We start from the raw sequence: 18,067 nt of genomic DNA on the forward strand, positions 1-18,067 counted from the left end.
TTGCAGCCGAAAACCTTAGCTCCCTCTTTTGATCATACATTGTCGGGCATTCGCACCTTCTCTTACCCGCTTTTTACAAACCAGGGTTGGACTTTCACACCTTTTAGTAGCCGAACAACTCCGCTCCCGCTATTGATTGTGTACAGTCGGGTATTTTCACCTTTTCTTACCCGCTCTTTACCAACTATGGTCAGACATTCATACCTTCTTACAGTGGAACACCTCCGCTCCCTCTTTTGATGGTGTATGTTCGGGCATTCGAACCTTTTCTTACCCGCTTTTTACAAACTATGGTCGGACATTAAAACCTTCTTGTAGCCGAACACATCCATTCCTGCTTTTGATGATGTATGGTTGGGCATTTGTACCTTTTCTTACCCATTTTGCAGTAATTATGGGTGGACATTCACACCTTTTTGCATTTTAACACCTCCTCTCCCGCTTATGATCATGTGCGGTTTGATATTCGAAAATTCTCTTCCATGTTTTCTAGCAATTATTGATGGACATTCAGACCTTCTTGCAGCTGAACACCTCCGCTCCAGCTGTTGATGGTGTATAGTCGGGCTTTCGAGCCTTTTCTTCCCCGATTTTTACAAATTATGGATGGACATTCAGACCTTCTTGCAGCTGAAAACCTCCGCTCCCTCTTTTGATCATACATTGTCGGGCATTCGCACCTTTTCTTACCTGCTTTTTCAATTCATGGTCGGACTTTGACACCTTTTAGTAGCGGAACAACTCTGCTCCCGCTATTGATTGTGTACAATAGGGTATTTTAACCTTTTCTTACCCGCTTTTTGCCAATTACTGTTGGACATTCCCACCTTCTTACAGCGGAACACCTCCGCTCCCTCCTTTGATGGTGTATGTTCGGGCATTCGAACCTTTTCTTACCCGCTTTTTACAAACTATGGTCAGACATTCAAACCTTCTTGTAGCCGAACACATCCACTCCTGCTTTTGATGATGGGTATTCAAACCTACTTGTTGCCCGCTTTTCATTAATTATGGGTGGACAAACACACCTTGTCGCAGCCAAACACCTCCGCTCCCTGTTAGGATCATGTATGGTTGGGCATTCGAACCTTTTCTTACCCGCTTTTTACAAACTATGGTCAGACATTCACACCTTCTTGCAGCCGAACACTTCCGCTCTACCTTTTAGTGTTCTATGGGGTATTCACACCTTTTTTTTCACCGCATTTTATAGATTATGGTTGTAAATTCTCACCCACTCTTATCCGAAGACCTCTCCTCCTGCTTTGGTTAATATATAGTCGGGCATTCGAACCTTTTCTTACCCGCTTTTTACAAATTATGGTCGAACATTCACACCTACTTGCAGCCGAACACCTCCGCTCCCGCTTTTGATGGTGTATAGTCGGGCTTTCGAGCCTTTTCTTCCCCGGTTTTTACAAATTATGGTTGGACATTCAGACCTTGCAGCCGAAAACCTCCGCTCCCTCTTTTGATCATACATTGTCAGGCATTCGCACCTACTTGCAGCCGAATACTTCCGCTCCACCTTTTAGTGATGTATGGTTGGCATTTGCACCTTTTCTTACCCTTTCTTACCCTACTGATTGCTTAAGATTAAGTTGTTTTTTCTCAAACTACAACATTTTTTTAATTGTTGAAACTTGATTTGAAGTGGATAAATAAGGAGGACAAACAGTTTTGAGTCAGGCTGATAGAAGGAATTAATTTTATAGCAAAATCTGTATTTCGTCATATGTCGAGAGATGCTTATTGCTGAAGAAGTACAAAGTACAACGTTGTTTATCGTTGAAACTTGATTAGACATGAATAAATATGAAGGACAAAGCAGTCTTAACTTGGTTAGAGTTAAGGTTTTATAGGAGAATCCGAATTCGTGCATAACTCGTAAAATAGAGCTTATTTTCGGATTCCTGAAGAATGAGTCTGGTTCTTTCTCATAATACAAAGTTTGTTGTTTATTGTTGAAACTTCATCAGAAGTGAAGAAATAAATGAATGCCTATCAACAAATGTGGGATCTAAACTCTAGTGCTTCCTCTAAAATAATTTCCTTTCTCAATTCAGAAATGTGTGTGTGTAAGTTACAACACCCGTGACACCAAAACGGCTTTCTTTTCTCTCTTTTCTCTACACTCTGCACTGTGAGAACACACACCAAATCAGAAAGGCTTTTTTCTCTCTTTTCTACATTATGGACTGTGGGGACACAAAACCGCTCTCTCTTTTTTTTTTTGATTGTGTGCCAGGGCGTTGTCTCACGTATTAGATTATGCTTACGATACGAATGGGTTTATCAGTCACATCAGAATCCATACATACTGATCCTCCCGTAATAAAATGGTCGGATCTTATCAAACACACTTTGTTTCTTGTGACAATCAAGTCAGCGAAACAGCGTATACACAACAAGACACTGAATCAAGTTTGCCACAAGAACTCATAAGTTTGGCAGTATTGCTCTGCCGTCAGCAATCATACATCCATTTTATTTTCGTGAGACATGTGCAGGCACCTGTTCATCTACTGTTCTATCACTATGAATTAGTTTATCTATTATCAATAAGGATACTTCTACAACTACTCTATCAAAGTATGTCCGGACTTCTTACGTTGTCAGTTGCTATATATGAATAAGTGGGTAGCTACTGAGAAGCATTAAGCATGTCACACAGCCCAAACATATAACATTTCAGGACACACCACACAGTTAACAACCACAGTGAAGCGTGTCAAAGCCCAAACATGTAACATTCAACAGGACACTTACACAACACATTCAAATCAAACAGTCAGACAACATACAACAACATATACCCCAGTCGGCATTGCTCCCTGCCTATTTTCCTACAGCTCACCATGTGTGCGCACACCTTTATTCACAAACTTTTCAACTTATACTCTTTTACCGAAGCTGCTACAGCTCGATTGGCCGAATACCGAATAATCCTAATTCGGTGAATTTGACATCTGCCTTACATGTAACAGATTAGCGGTTTAGCAGTTTTAATTTAGTTTGAGTGAAGGAATTCATTTTATAGCAAAATCCGAAATCGTGAAGAACTCATGAAAGTAAGCTTATTCTCGGATTCCTGAAACTTTAGATTTGCTATTTCTTTTACTGCAAAGTACAACGTTGGTTTTTTTGTTTAAATCTTTCAAGACATGGTAAATATGAAGGACAAAGCAGTTTTAACATAGTTTGAGTGAAGGAATTCATTTTATTGATAAAATCCCAAAAGTCTGCTGAGAAAAGAGAGTGAATGCGAAGTAGACTTTAACACGGCTCTGGGAGCGAGCCGAGTGCGGGCTAACCGGGAGAATTGCTTGAAAGAAACGCGACACCGAATGAGCGGTCAGAACAAAGCCTCAATACGGTTTTCCCGTGGTGTTTTTGTTGCTGCCTTGTCTTTTGCACAGAGTAAAAGACAAGGCAGCCATCGAATAGGGCCCGATTGTTCCTACTTGGTCAGCCGAGGAGCAAGGGGGGGGGGGGGGGGGGGGGGGGGGGGGGGGCAAGCGTCTCAACCAAGCAAAGCTCACCATGGGGAAGGTGGCTATGCCAACTAGCCTGATGCCCTGCTCCCGCAGTGACGGATAATCGTACTCTGGTTTCTCTTCATAACGTACAAGTCTTTCGCCTTTTACTAAAGACTTCTGTGGAGAGCAGCACTAATGAGTTGTTTCTATTTTTGGCAGGCTTTACCTTTGCGGGTGAAGCCCTTTCTGTCTGTGCAAAAGAAATCTTGTTACTGTGCAGAGTGACTTCTCTGAGTAGAGTCGCCTTACTTGTTGCGACTGTGCCGATGTTCGAAGCTGGAGTGCAAAGTTGTTGCTTGAATGGTGCTTGCTGGAGCATGCGGGAGTGCAAAGTTATACCATTTAAAAGGGCTGAAGAGTGCTCAGTGCAGCAGGTGGGCGGAGGTGCAAAGTGACACTCTGGCCACCTATGGCCATAAAAAGAACAGGGGTGTTAGCGGACAAGTGCGCATTGTGCCAGGAAGGGCCCTCGGACGTGAACCAGTGGACAGTTGTCGCTTCTCGGCCTTTTGGCTAAGATCAAGTGTAGTATCTGTTCTTATCAGTTTAATATCTGATATGTCCTCTATACGAGGACTACATATTAAATGGATTTTTAGCAATAGAGTTGAAAAAGTAGCTTGCTCCGTTCACTCCAAGCATTGACCCCGTACTGCAGTGCCGCTGGGAACGGTGCGCTCTTCTCTACTCTTGTGAAAAAGCAAACAGCGGTGCAGGATGCAAGTTTCAGGGAGCCCAAGATGAAACTTTCTTTTAGTCTGCTGAGAAAAGAGAGTGAATGCGAAGTAGACTTTAACACGGCTCTGGGAGCGAGTCGAGTGCGGGCTAACCGGGAGAATTGCTTGAAAGAAACGCCATACCAAATGAGCGGTCAGAACAAAGCCTCAATACGGTGTTCCCGTTGTGTTTTTGTTGCTGCCGCTGTTTGCTTTTTCACAAGAGCGCACCTGTTGAGGGGGGGCCTGGGGGGGCCTGGGTGATGGTGGTTCTCAGGCCCGGGCTGCTGCGACTGGTGTGACCGGGTGGTTTGTTTGTTTGTTTTTTGTTGTTGTTTGTTTGTTTTTGTAGAGGTCCTCCGGAGTGGGGTTGGGTTGAGTGGGGTGGGGCGGGATGGGTACCTTCTGGGGGTACAGTAGCTCCCAGAATATGGTCGCTGCAGGCCCCGAGCCTGGTGGACATCAGGCCCTCCTGTCCTGTGTTGGCTCCCTGGTAGAGGGGATGCCTATTGCAGCCAGTCCCTGGCTGCCCCCAGTGTATATCCCCATTCTCCCTTCTGGCTCCTGTACACAGCACACACTCACACATGAGTGTGTGTGTGAGTGTGTCCTGAAATGTTATATGTTTGGGCTCTGTGACATGCTTAATGCTTGTCAGTAGCTACCCACTTATTCATATATAGCAACTGACAACATAAGAAGTCTGGACATACTTTGATAGTAGTTGTAGAAGTATCCTTATTGATAATAGATAAACTAATTCATAGTGATAGAACAGTAGATGAACAGGTGCCTGCACATGTCTCACAAATAAAATGGGTGTATGATTGCTGACGGCAGAGCAATACTGCCAAACTTATGAGTTCTTGTGGCAAACTTGATTCAGTGTCTTGACGTGTATACGCTGTTTCGCTGACTTGATTGTCACAAGAAACAAAGTGTGTTTGATAAGATCCGACCATTTTATTACGGGAGGATCAGTATGTATGGATTCTGATGTGACTGATAAACCCATTCGTATCGTAAGCATAATCTAATACGTGAGACAACGCCCTGGCACACAATCAAAAAAAAAAGAGAGAGCGGTTTTGTGTCCCCACAGTCCATAATGTAGAAAAGAGAGAAAAAAGCCTTTCTGATTTGGTGTGTGTTCTCACAGTGCAGAGTGTAAAGAAAAGAGAGAAAAGAAAGCCGTTTTGGTGTCACGGGTGTTGTAACTTACACACACACATTTCTGAATTGAGAAAGGAAATTATTTTAGAGGAAGCACTAGAGTTTAGATCCCACATTTGTTGATAGGCATTCATTTATTTCTTCACTTCTGATGAAGTTTCAACAATAAACAACAAACTTTGTATTATGAGAAAGAACCAGACTCATTCTTCAGGAATCCGAAAATAAGCTCTATTTTACGAGTTATGCACGAATTCGGATTCTCCTATAAAACCTTAACTCTAACCAAGTTAAGACTGCTTTGTCCTTCATATTTATTCATGTCTAATCAAGTTTCAACGATAAACAACGTTGTACTTTGTACTTCTTCAGCAATAAGCATCTCTCGACATATGACGAAATACAGATTTTGCTATAAAATTAATTCCTTCTATCAGCCTGACTCAAAACTGTTTGTCCTCCTTATTTATCCACTTCAAATCAAGTTTCAACAATTAAAAAAATGTTGTAGTTTGAGAAAAAACAACTTAATCTTAAGCAATCAGTAGGGTAAGAAAGGGTAAGAAAAGGTGCAAATGCCAACCATACATCACTAAAAGGTGGAGCGGAAGTATTCGGCTGCAAGTAGGTGCGAATGCCTGACAATGTATGATCAAAAGAGGGAGCGGAGGTTTTCGGCTGCAAGGTCTGAATGTCCAACCATAATTTGTAAAAACCGGGGAAGAAAAGGCTCGAAAGCCCGACTATACACCATCAAAAGCGGGAGCGGAGGTGTTCGGCTGCAAGTAGGTGTGAATGTTCGACCATAATTTGTAAAAAGCGGGTAAGAAAAGGTTCGAATGCCCGACTATATATTAACCAAAGCAGGAGGAGAGGTCTTCGGATAAGAGTGGGTGAGAATTTACAACCATAATCTATAAAATGCGGTGAAAAAAAAGGTGTGAATACCCCATAGAACACTAAAAGGTAGAGCGGAAGTGTTCGGCTGCAAGAAGGTGTGAATGTCTGACCATAGTTTGTAAAAAGCGGGTAAGAAAAGGTTCGAATGCCCGAACATACACCATCAAAGGAGGGAGCGGAGGTGTTCCGCTGTAAGAAGGTGTGAATGTCCGACCATAGTTGGCAAAAAGCAGGTAAGAAAAGGTTAAAATACCCGATTGTACACAATCAATAGCGGGGAGCAGAGTTGTTCCACTACTAAAAGGTGTGAAAGTCCGACCATGGTTTGTAAAAAGCGGGTAAGAAAAGGTGCGAATGCCCGACAACGTATGATCAAAAGAGGGAGCGGAGGTTTTCGGCTGAAACAAGGTCTGAATGTCCATCCATATTTTGTAAAAATCTGGGAAGAAAAGGCTCGAAAGCCCGACTATACACCATCAACAGCTGGAGCGGAGATGTTCAGCTGCAAGAAGGTCTGAATGTCCATCAATAATTGCTAGAAAACATGGAAGAGAATTTTCGAATATCAAACCGCACATGATCATAAGCGGGAGAGGAGGTGTTCAAATGCAAGAAGGTGTGAATGTCCACCCATAATTACTGCAAAATGGGTAAGAAAAGGTACGAATGCCCAACCATACATGATCCTAACAGGGAGCGGAGGTGTTTGGCTGCGACAAGGTGTGTTTGTCCACCCATAATTAATGAAAAGCGGGCAACAAGTAGGTTTGAATACCCATCATCAAAAGCAGGAGTGGATGTGTTCGGCTACAAGAAGGTTTGAATGTCTGACCATAGTTTGTAAAAAGCGGGTAAGAAAAGGTTCGAATGCCCGAACATACACCATCAAAGGAGGGAGGGGAGGTGTTCCGCTGTAAGAAGGTGGGAATGTCCAACAGTAATTGGCAAAAAGCGGGTAAGAAAAGGTTAAAATACCCTATTGTACACAATCAATAGCGGGAGCAGAGTTGTTCCGCTACTAAAAGGTGTCAAAGTCCGACCATGAATTGAAAAAGCAGGTAAGAAAAGGTGCGAATGCCCGACAATGTATGATCAAAAGAGGGAGCGGAGGTTTTCAGCTGAAAGAAGGTCTGAATGTCCATCCATAATTTGTAAAAATCGGGGAAGAAAAGGCTCGAAAGCCCGACTATACACCATCAACAGCTGGAGCGGAGGTGTTCAGCTGCAAGAAGGTCTGAATGTCCATCAATAATTGCTAGAAAACATTTTAGAGAATTTTCGAATATCAAACCGCACATGATCATAAGCGGGAGAGGAGGTGTTAAAATGCAAAAAGGTGTGAATGTCCACCCATAATTACTGCAAAATGGGTAAGAAAAGGTACGAATGCCCAACCATACATCATCAAAAGCAGGAGTGGATGTGTTCGGCTACAAGAAGGTTTTAATGTCCAACCATAGTTTGTAAAAAGCGGGTAAGAAAAGGTTCGAATGCCCGAACATACACCATCAAAAGAGGGAGCGGAGGTGTTCCACTGTAAGAAGGTATGAATGTCTGACCATAGTTGGTAAAAACCGGGTAAGAAAAGGTGAAAATACCCGACTGTACACAATCAATAGCGGGAGCGGAGTTGTTCGGCTACTAAAAGGTGTGAAAGTCCGACCCTGGTTTGTAAAAAGCGGGTAAGAGAAGGTGCGAATGCCCGACAATGTATGATCAAAAGAGGGAGCGGAGGTTTTCGGCTGCAAGAAGGTCTGAATGTCCAACAATAATTTTGTAAAAACCGGGGAAGAAAAGGCTCGAAAGCCCGACTATACATCATCAAAAGCGGGAGCGGAGGTGTTCAGCTGCAAGAAGGTCTGAATGTCCATCAATAATTGCTAGAAAACATGAAAGAAAATTTTCGAATATCAAACCACACATCATCATAAGCGGGAGAGGAGGTGTTCAGCTGCAAGAAGGTGTGAATGTCCGACCATAGTTTGTAAAAAATGGGTAAGAAAAGGTGTGAATGCTCAACCATACATCATCAAAAGCAGGAGTGGATGTGTTCGGCTAAAAGAAGTTTTGAATGTCCGACCATAGTTCGTAAAATGCGGGTAAGAAAAGGTTCGAATGCCCGAACATACACCATCAAAAGAGGGAGCGGAGGTGTTCCGCTGTAAGACGGTGTGAATGTCCAACAATAGTTGGTAAAAAGCGGGTAAGAAAAGGTTAAAATACCCGACTGTACACAATCAATAGCGGGAGCGGAGTTGTTCGGCTACAAGAAGGTGTGAAAGTCCGACCATGGTTTGTAAAAAGCGGGTAAGAAAAGGTTCGAATGCCCGAATATGTACCATCAAAAGCGGAAGCGGAGGTGTTCGGCTGCAAGAAGGTGTGAACGTCCAACCAAAGTTTGTAAAAAGCAGTGAAGAAAAGTTTCGAATATCCAACCAAACATAATCAAAAGCGAGAGCAGAGCTGTTCGACTGCAAGTAGGTGTGAATGTAAGATCATAATTTGCAAAAAGCTGATGAGAAAGGGTGAGAATGCCCGACTATACACCATCAAATGCGGGAGCGGAAGTGTTCGGCTGTGAGTAGGTGTGAATGTCAAACCATAATTGCTGAAAAATGTGTTAGAAAAGACTAGAATGCCGGACCATACATCATCAAAAGCTGGAAAAGTGGTGTTCGGCTGCAAGTAGGTGTGAATGTCCAGCCATAATTACTCACAAACCGGTAAGAAAAGGTAGTATTGCCAGACCATACATTATCAAAACAGGGAGCGGAGGTGGTTCAGCTGCAAGGTGTGAATGTCTGACTAAAGTTTATAAAAAGCGGGTAAGACAAGGTGCGAATGCCTGACAATGTATGATCAAATGAGGGAGCGGAGGTTTTCGGCTGCAAGGTCTGAATGTACAACCATAATTTGTAAAAACCGGGGAAGAAAAGGCTCGAAAGCCCGACTATACACCATCAAAAGCGGGAGCGGAGGTGTTCGGCTGCAAGTAGGTGTGAATGTTCGACCATAATTTGTAAAAAGCGGGTAAGAAAAGGTTTGAATGCCCGACTATATATTAACAAAAGCAGGAGGAGAGGTCTTCGGATAAGAGTGGGTGAGAATTTCCAACCATAATCAATAAAATGCGGTGAAAAAAAAGGTGTGAATACCCCATAGAACACTAAAAGGTGGAGCAGAAGTGTTCGGCTGCAAGAAGGTGTGACTGTTCGACTATATTTGGTGAAAAGCAGGTGAAGCAAGGTCTGAATGCCCAACCTTACATCATCAAAAACGAGATCAGAGGTGTTTGGCTGCAAGAAGGCCATAGTTTGCCAAAAGCGGGTAAGCTGCGAATGACCGACTAAATATCAACAAAAGTGGGGGCGGAGGTCTTCGGATGCAAGTGGGTGTGAATATCCCACCATACAAGTATGGTGGAGAGGAAGCTGTGAATGGCCGACCATAGTAAAAAGCGGGTGAGAAAAGGTGCGAATGTCCAATCATACATAATCAAAACAGGGAGCGGAGGTGTTTGGCTGCGACAAGGTGTGTATGTCCACCCATAATTAATGAAAAGCGGGCAACAAGTAGGTTTGAATACCCATCATCAAAAGCAGGAGTGGATGTGTTCCGCTACAAGAAGGTTTGAATGTCTGACCATAGTTTGTAAAAAGCGGGTAAGAAAAGGTTCGAGTGCCCGAACATACACCATCAAAAGAGGGAGCGGAGGTGTTCCGCTGTAAGACGGTGTGAATGTCCAACAATAGTTGGTAAAAAGCGGGTAAGAAAAGGTTAAATTACCCGACTGTACACAATCAAAAGAGGGAGCGGAGTTGTTCAGCTAAGAGGTGTGAAAGTCCGACCTTGGTTTGTAAAAAGCGGGTATGAAAAGGTTCGTATGCCCGAATATACACCATCAAAAGCGGAAGCGGAGGTGTTCGGCTGCAAGATATTGTGAACGTCCGACCAAAGTTTGTAAAAAGCAGTTAAGAAAAGGTTCGAATATCTAACCAAACATAAGAATGAGTCTTTTCCGCTGTAGAATGCCCGACTATAGACCATCAAATGCGGGAGCGGAGGTGTTCGGCTCTGAGTAGGTGTGAATGTCCGACCATAATTGCTGAAGAATGTGTTAGAAAAGGTAAGAATGCTGGACCATACATCATCAAAAGCGGTAGAGGTGGTGTTCGGCTGCAAAAAGGTGTGACTGTTCGACTAAAGTTTGTAAAAAGTGGGTAAGACAAAGTGCGAATGCCTGACAATGTATGATCAAAAGCGGGAGCGGAGGTGTTCAGCTGCAAGAAGGTCTACATGTCCATCAATAATTGCTAGAAAACATGAAAGAAACTTTTCGAAAATCAAACCGCACATGATCATAAGTGGGATAGGAGGTGTTCAGCTGCAAGGTGTGAATGTCCACCCATAATTCCTGAAAAATGGGCAAAAAAAAGGTGTGAATGCCCAACCATACATCATCAAAAGCAGGAGTGGAAGTGTTCAGCTACAAGAAGGTGTGAACGTCCAACCAAAATATGTAAAAAGAAGTTAAGAAAAGGTTCGAATATCCAACCAAACATAATCAAAAGCAGGAGCAGAGCTGTTCGACTGCAAGTAGGTGTGAATGTCAGATCATAATTTGCAAAAAGCTGATGAGAAAGGGTGAGAATGCCCGACTATACATCATCAAATGCGGGAGCGGAGTTGTTCGGCTGTGAGTAGGTGTGAATCTCCGACCATAATTGCTGAAAAATGTGTTAGAAAAGGTAAAAATGCCGGTCCATACATCATCAAAAGCGAGAGAGGTTGTGTTCGGCTGCAAGTAGGTGTGAATGTCCAGCCATAATTACTCACAAACGGGTAAGAAAAGGTAGTATTGCCAGACCATATATGATCAAAACAGGGAGCGGAGGTGGTTCAGCTGCAAGAAGGTTTGAATGTCAAACTAAAGTTCAAATATATTAACAAAAGCGAGAGGAGAGGTCTTCGGATGAAATTGGTTGAAAATTTCCAACCATAATGTATAAAATGCGGTGAAAAAAAAGGTGTGATAGAACACTAAAAGGTGGAGTGGAAGTGTTCGGCTGCAAGAAGGTGTGAATGTCCGACTATATTTGGTGAAAAGCAGGTGAAGCAAGGTCTGAATGCCCAACCTTACATCATCAAAAGCAAGATCAGAGTTGTTTGGCTGCAAGAAGGCCATAGTTTGCCAAAAGCGGGTAAGGTGCGAATGTCCGACTAAATATCAACAAAATTTGGGGCGGAGGTTTTCGGATGCAAGTGGGTGGGAATATCCCACCATACAAGTATGGTGGAGAGGAAGCTGTGAATAGCCGACCATAGTTTGGAAAAAGCGGGTAAGAAAAGGTTTGAATGCCCGAACATACACCATCAAAAGAGGGAGCGGAGGTGTTCCGCTGTACGAAGGTGTGAATGTCCGACCATACTTGGTAAAAAGCGGGTAAGAAAAGGTTAAAATACCCGACTGTACACAATCAATAGTGGGAGCGGATGTGTTCGGCTACAAGAAGGTGTGACAGTCCGACCATGGTTTGTAAAAAGCGGGTAAGAAAAGGTGCGAATGTCCGAAAATGTATGATCAAAAGAGAGAGCGTAGGTTTTCGGATACACGAAGGTTTGAATGTCCTACCATAGTTTGTAAATAGCGGGTAAGAAAAGGTTCGAATGCCCGACTATACACCATAAAAAGCGGGAGCGGAGGTGTTCCGCTGTAAGACGGTGTGAATGTCCGACCATAGTTGGTAAAAAGCGGGTAAGAAAAGGTTAAAATACCCGACTGTACACAATCAATAGCGGGAGCGGAAGTGTTCGGCTACAAGAAGGTGTGAAGAAGATGCAGTAGAAGAAGTTGAAATCCATCTACACATTGATAAATATGAAGGACAAAGCAGTTCCCACTTGCCCATAAGAAAATAAGCTTATTCTCGGATTCCTGATCCTTCAGTGTTGCTCTTTCTTCTACTGCAAAATACAGTGTTGTTCTTTGTTGAAGTCGATCTAGACATTGATAAATATGAAGGAAAAAGCAGTTTTAACTTGGTTTGAGTGAATGAATTCATTTTATACATAAAATCCGAAATCGTGCAGAACTCATGAAAATAAGCTTATTCTCGGATTCCTAAAACTTTTGATTGGCTCTTTCTTTTACTGCAAAGTACAACGTTGTTTTTTTGTTTAAATCTATCGAGACATTGATAAATATGAAGGTAAAAGCCGTTTTAACATAGTTTGAGTGAAGGAATTGATTTTATAGAAAAAAATCCCAAATCATGCAGAACTCCTCAAAAGGGGCGTATGGCTTAATCACAAGTGTGGTTCTTTCTCATTCAGGGTAGTATGAGGAAGTTTATGCTTGAAATATATGTAGAAATGGGTACATATGAAGGACAAAGCAGTGTTAACTTAGTTTGAGAGAAGGAATTCATTTTATACATAAAATCCCAAATCATGCAGAACGTATGAAAAGAAGCTTATTCTCGGATTCCTGATCCTTCAGTTTTGCTCTTTCTTCTACTGCAAAATACAATGTTGTTCTTTGTTTAAGTCGATCTAGACATTGATAAATATGAAGGAAAAAGCAGTTTTAACTTGGTTTGAGTGAATGAATTCATTTTATACATAAAATCCGAAATCGTGCAGAACTCATGAAAATAAGCTTATTCTCGGATTCCTAAAACTTTTGATTTGCTCTTTCTTTTATTGCAAAGTACAACGTTGTTTTTTTGCTTAAATCTATTGAGACATTGATAAATATGAAGGTAAAAGCCGTTTTAACATAGTTTGAGTGAAGGAATTAATTTTATAGATAAAATCCCAAATCATGCAGAACTCCTCAAAAGGGAGGTATGGCTTAATCACAAGTGTGGCTCTTTTTCATTCAGGGTAGTATGAGGAAGTTTATGCTTGAAATATATGTAGAAATGGGTACATATGAAGGACAAAGCAGTGTTAACTTAGTTTGAGAGAAGGAATTCATTTTATACATAAAATCCCAAATCATGCAGAACGTATGAAAAGAAGCTTATTCTCGGATTCCTGATCCTTCAGTTTTGCTCTTTCTTCTACTGCAAAATACAATGTTGTTCTTTGTTGAAGTCGATCTAGACATTGATAAATATGAAGGAAAAAGCAGTTTTAACTTGGTTTGAGTGAATGAATTCATTTTATACATAAAATCCGAAATCGTGCAGAACTCATGAAAATAAGCTTATTCTCGGATTCCTAAAACTTTTGATTTGCTCTTTCTTTTATTGCAAAGTACAACGTTGTTTTTTTGTTTAAATCTATTGAGACATTGATAAATATGAAGGTAAAAGCCGTTTTAACATAGTTTGAGTGAAGGAATTAATTTTATAGATAAAATCCCAAATCATGCAGAACTCCTCAAAAGGGAGGTATGGCTTAATCACAAGTGTGGCTCTTTCTCATTCAGGGTAGTATGAGGAAGTTTATGCTTGAAATATATGTAGAAATGGGTACATATGAAGGACAAAGCAGTGTTAACTTAGTTTGCGTGAAAAAATTAATTTTATACATAAAATCCGAAATCGTGCAGAACTCATGAAAATAAGCTTATTCTCGGATTCCTAAAACTTTTGATTTGCACTTTCTTTTACTGCAAAGTACAACGTTGTTTTTTGTTGAAATCTATCTAGACATTGATAAATACCAGCCGAAACTCTGCTGCCGCTTTTGATAATTTATGGTTGGGCATTCTTACCTTTTCTTACCCGCTTTTTACAAATTATGATCTTAGATTCACACCTACTTGCACTACTTACTACCTTCTCATCCACTTATGATCATGTGCGGTTGGGCTTTCGCACCTTTTCTTACCCATTTTTCAGTAATTATGGGTGGACATTCAGACCTTCTTGCAGCCGAAAACCTCCGCTCCTCTTTTGATCATACATTGTCGGGCATTCACACCTTGTCTTACCCGCTTTTTACAAACTTTAGTCGGACATTCAAACCTTCTTGCAGCTGAACCACCTCCGCTCCCTGTTTTGATCATATATGGTCTGGCAATAGTACCTTTTCTTACCCATTTGTGAGTAATTATGGCTGGACATTCACACCTTCTTGCAGCCGAACACAACCTCTCCCGCTTTTGATGATATATGGTCCGGCATTCTTACCTTTTCTAACACATTTTTCAGCAATTATGGTCGGACATTCACACCTACTCACAGACGAACACCTCCGCTCCCACATTTGATAGTGTATAGTCGGGCATTCTCACCCTTTCTCATCAGCTTTTTGCAAATTATGATCTGATATTCACACCTACTTGCAGTCGAACAGCTCTGCTCCCGCTTTTGATTATGTTTGGTTGGATATTCGAACATTTTCTTAATGCTTTTTACAAACTTTGGTCGGACGTTCACACCGTCTTGCAGCCGAACACCTCCGCTTCCGCTTTTGATGCTGTATAGTCGGGCATTCGAGCCTTTTCTTACCCACCTATTACTTACTATGGTTGGACATTCAAACCTTCTTGTAGCCGAACACATCCGCTCCTGCTTTTGATGATGTATGATTTGGCATTCGCACCTTTTCTTACCCATTTTTCAGTAATTATTGGTCGGACATTCAGACCTTCTTGCACCTGAACACCTCTGCTCCCGCTTTTGATGGTGTATAGTTGGGCTTTCGAGCCTTTTCTTCCCCGATTTTTACAAATTACGGTTGGACATTCAGACCTTGCAGCCGAAAACCTCCGCTCCCTGTTTTGATCATGTGTGGTCTGGAAATACTACCTTTTCTTCCCCCGTTTGTGAGTAATTATGGCTGGACATTCACATCTACTTGCAGCCGAAAAACAATCTCTCCCGCTTTTGATGATGTATTGTCCGGCATTCTAGTCTTTTCTATCACATTTTTCAGCAATTATGATCTGACATTCACACCTACTTGCAGTCGAACAGCTCTGCTCCCGCTTTTGATTATGTTCGGTTGGGTATTCAAACCTTTTCTTAACTGCTTTTTACAAACTTTGGTCGGACGTTCACACCTTCTTGCAGCCGAACACCCCCGCTTCCGCTTTTGATGGTATATATTCGGGTATTCGAACCTTCTCTTACCCGCTTTTTACAAACCATGGTTGGACTTTCATACCTTCTTGTAGCTGAACAACTCCACTCCTGCTTTTGATAATTTATGGTTGGACATTCGCATCTTTTCCTACCCATTTTTCAGTAATTATGGGTGGATATTCACATCTTCTTGCAGCTGAACACCTCCTCTCCCGCTAATGATCATGTAAGGTTTGATGCTCCCGCATTTGATGGTGTATAGTCGGGCATTCTCACCCTTTTTCATCAGCTTTTTGCAAATTATTCTCTGACATTCACACCTAATTGCAGTCGAACAGCTCTGCTCCCGCTTTTGATTATGTTTGGTTAGATATTCGAACCTTTTCTTAACTGCTTTTTTACAAACTTTGGTCGGACGTTCACACCTTCTTGCAGCCGAACACCTACGCTTCCGGTTTTGATAGTGTATATTCGGGCATACGAACCTTTTCTTACCCGCTTTTTACAAACCATGGTCGGACTTTCACACCTTCTCTTAGCTGAACAACTCCGCTCCCTCTTTTGATTGTGTACAGTCGGGTATTTTAACCTTTTCTTACCCGCTTTTTACCAACTATGATCGGACATTCACACCGTCTTACAGCGGAACACCTCCGCTCCCTCTTTTGATGGTGTATGTTCGGGCATTCGAACCTTTTCTTACCCGCTTTTTACAAACCAGGGTCGGACTTTCACACCTTTTAGTAGCCGAACAACTCCGCTCCCGCTATTGATTGTGTACAGTCGGGTATTTTAACCTTTTCTTACCCGCTTTTTACCAACTATGGTTGGACATTCACACTGTCTTACAGCGGAACACCTCCTCTCCCGCTTATGATCATGTACGGTTTGATATTCGAAAATTTACTTTCTTGTTTCAAAGCAATTATTGATGGACATTCAAACCTTCTTTTTGATGGTGTATAGTCGGGCTTTCGAGCCTTTTCTTCCCGGTTTTTACAAACCATGATCGGACTTTCACACCTTCTTGTAGCCGAACACATCCGCTCCCGCTATTGATTGTGTATAGTCGGGCATTCGAACCTTTTCTTACCCGCTTTTTACAAACTATGGTGGGACATTCAAACCTTCTTGTATCCGAAAACCTCCGCTCTCTCTTTTGATCATACATTGTTGGACATTCGCACCTTTTCTTACCCGCTTTTTACAAACCATGGTCGGACTTTCACACCTTCTTGTAGCCGAACACATCCGCTCCCGCTATTGATTGTGTACAGTCGGGTATTTTAACCTTTTCTTACCCGCTTTTTACCAACTATGGTCGGACATTCACACCTTCGTACAGCGGAACACCTCCGCTCCCTCTTTTGATGGTATATGTTCGGGTATTCAAACCTTTTCTTACCCGCTTTTTCCAAACTATGGTCGGCTATTCACAGCTTCCTCTCCACCATACTTGTATGGTTGGATATTCACACCCACTTGCATCCGAAGACCTCTGCCCCAAATTTTGTTGATATTTAGTCGGACATTCGCACCTTACCCGCTTTTGGAAAACTATGGCCTTCTTGCAGCCAAACACCTCTGATCTCGCTTTTGATGATGTAAGGTTGGGCATTCAGACCTTGCTTCACCTGCTTTTCACCAAATATAGTCGGACATTCACACCTTCTTGCAGCCGAACACTTCCGCTCCACCTTTTAGTGTTCTATCACACCTTTTTTTCACCGCATTTTAGACATTATGGTCGGAAATTTTCAACCACTCTCATCCGAAGACCTCTCCTCCCGCTTTCTTTAATATATTTGAACTTTAGTCGGAGACATTCAAACCTTCTTGCAGCTGAACCACCTCCGCTCCCTGTTTTGATCATATATGGTCTGGCAATACTACCTTTTCTTACCCGTTTGTGAGTAATTATGGCTGGACATTCACACCTACTTGCAGCCGAACACAACCTCTCTCGCTTTTGATGATGTATGGACCGGCATTTTTACCTTTTCTAACACATTTTTCAGCAATTATGGTCGGAGATTCACACCTTCTCACAGCCGAACAACTCCGCTCCCGCATTTGATGATGTATAGTCGGGCATTCTCACCCTTTCTCATCAGCTTTTTGCAAATTATGATCTGACATTCACACCTACTTGCAGTCGAAAAGCTCTGCTCCCGCTTTTGATTATGTTTGGTTGGATATTCGAACCTTTTCTTAACTGCTTTTTACATATTTTGGTTGGACGTTCACACCTTCTTGTAGCCGAACACTTCCACTCCTGCTTTTGATGATGTATGGTTGGGCATTCACACCTTTTTTTTGCCCAATTTTCAGGAATTATGGGTGGACATTCACACCTTGCAGTTGAAAACCTCCTATCCCACTTATGATCATGTGTGGTTTGATTTTCGAAAAGTTTCTTTCATGTTTTCTAGCAATTATTGATGGACATGTAGACCTTCTTGCAGCTGAACACCTCCGCTCCCGCTTTTAATCATACATTGTCAGGCATTCGCACCTTGTCTTACCCACTTTTTACAAACTTTAGTCGAACAGTCACACCTACTTGCAGCCGAACACAACCTCTCTCGCTTTTGATGATGTATGGACCGGCATTCTTACCTTTTCTAACACATTTTTCAGCAATTATGGTCGGAGATTCACACCTACTCACAGCCGAACAACTCCGCTCCCGCATTTGATG

General features: G+C 42.2%; 2 non-coding genes across 2 annotated transcripts; both read left to right on the forward strand.

Moving 5' to 3' along the window:
* Nucleotides 1–3,602: 3,602 nt before the first annotated feature.
* LOC140288145 (U5 spliceosomal RNA) lies at nt 3,603–3,716 on the forward strand. The gene has a single exon (XR_011912033.1). It is a non-coding gene; the product is annotated as a U5 spliceosomal RNA (small nuclear RNA).
* A 316-nt stretch (nt 3,717–4,032) lies between these two features.
* LOC140288143 (U2 spliceosomal RNA) lies at nt 4,033–4,222 on the forward strand. Its single transcript, XR_011912031.1, has one exon. It is a non-coding gene; the product is annotated as a U2 spliceosomal RNA (small nuclear RNA).
* Nucleotides 4,223–18,067: the final 13,845 nt, after the last annotated feature.

The sequence above is a fragment of the Leuresthes tenuis genome, unplaced genomic scaffold (genome assembly GCF_036924035.1).
Source record: "Leuresthes tenuis unplaced genomic scaffold, fLeuTen1.0.hap1 SCAF_239, whole genome shotgun sequence".
Classification (NCBI taxonomy): domain Eukaryota; kingdom Metazoa; phylum Chordata; class Actinopteri; order Atheriniformes; family Atherinopsidae; genus Leuresthes; species Leuresthes tenuis.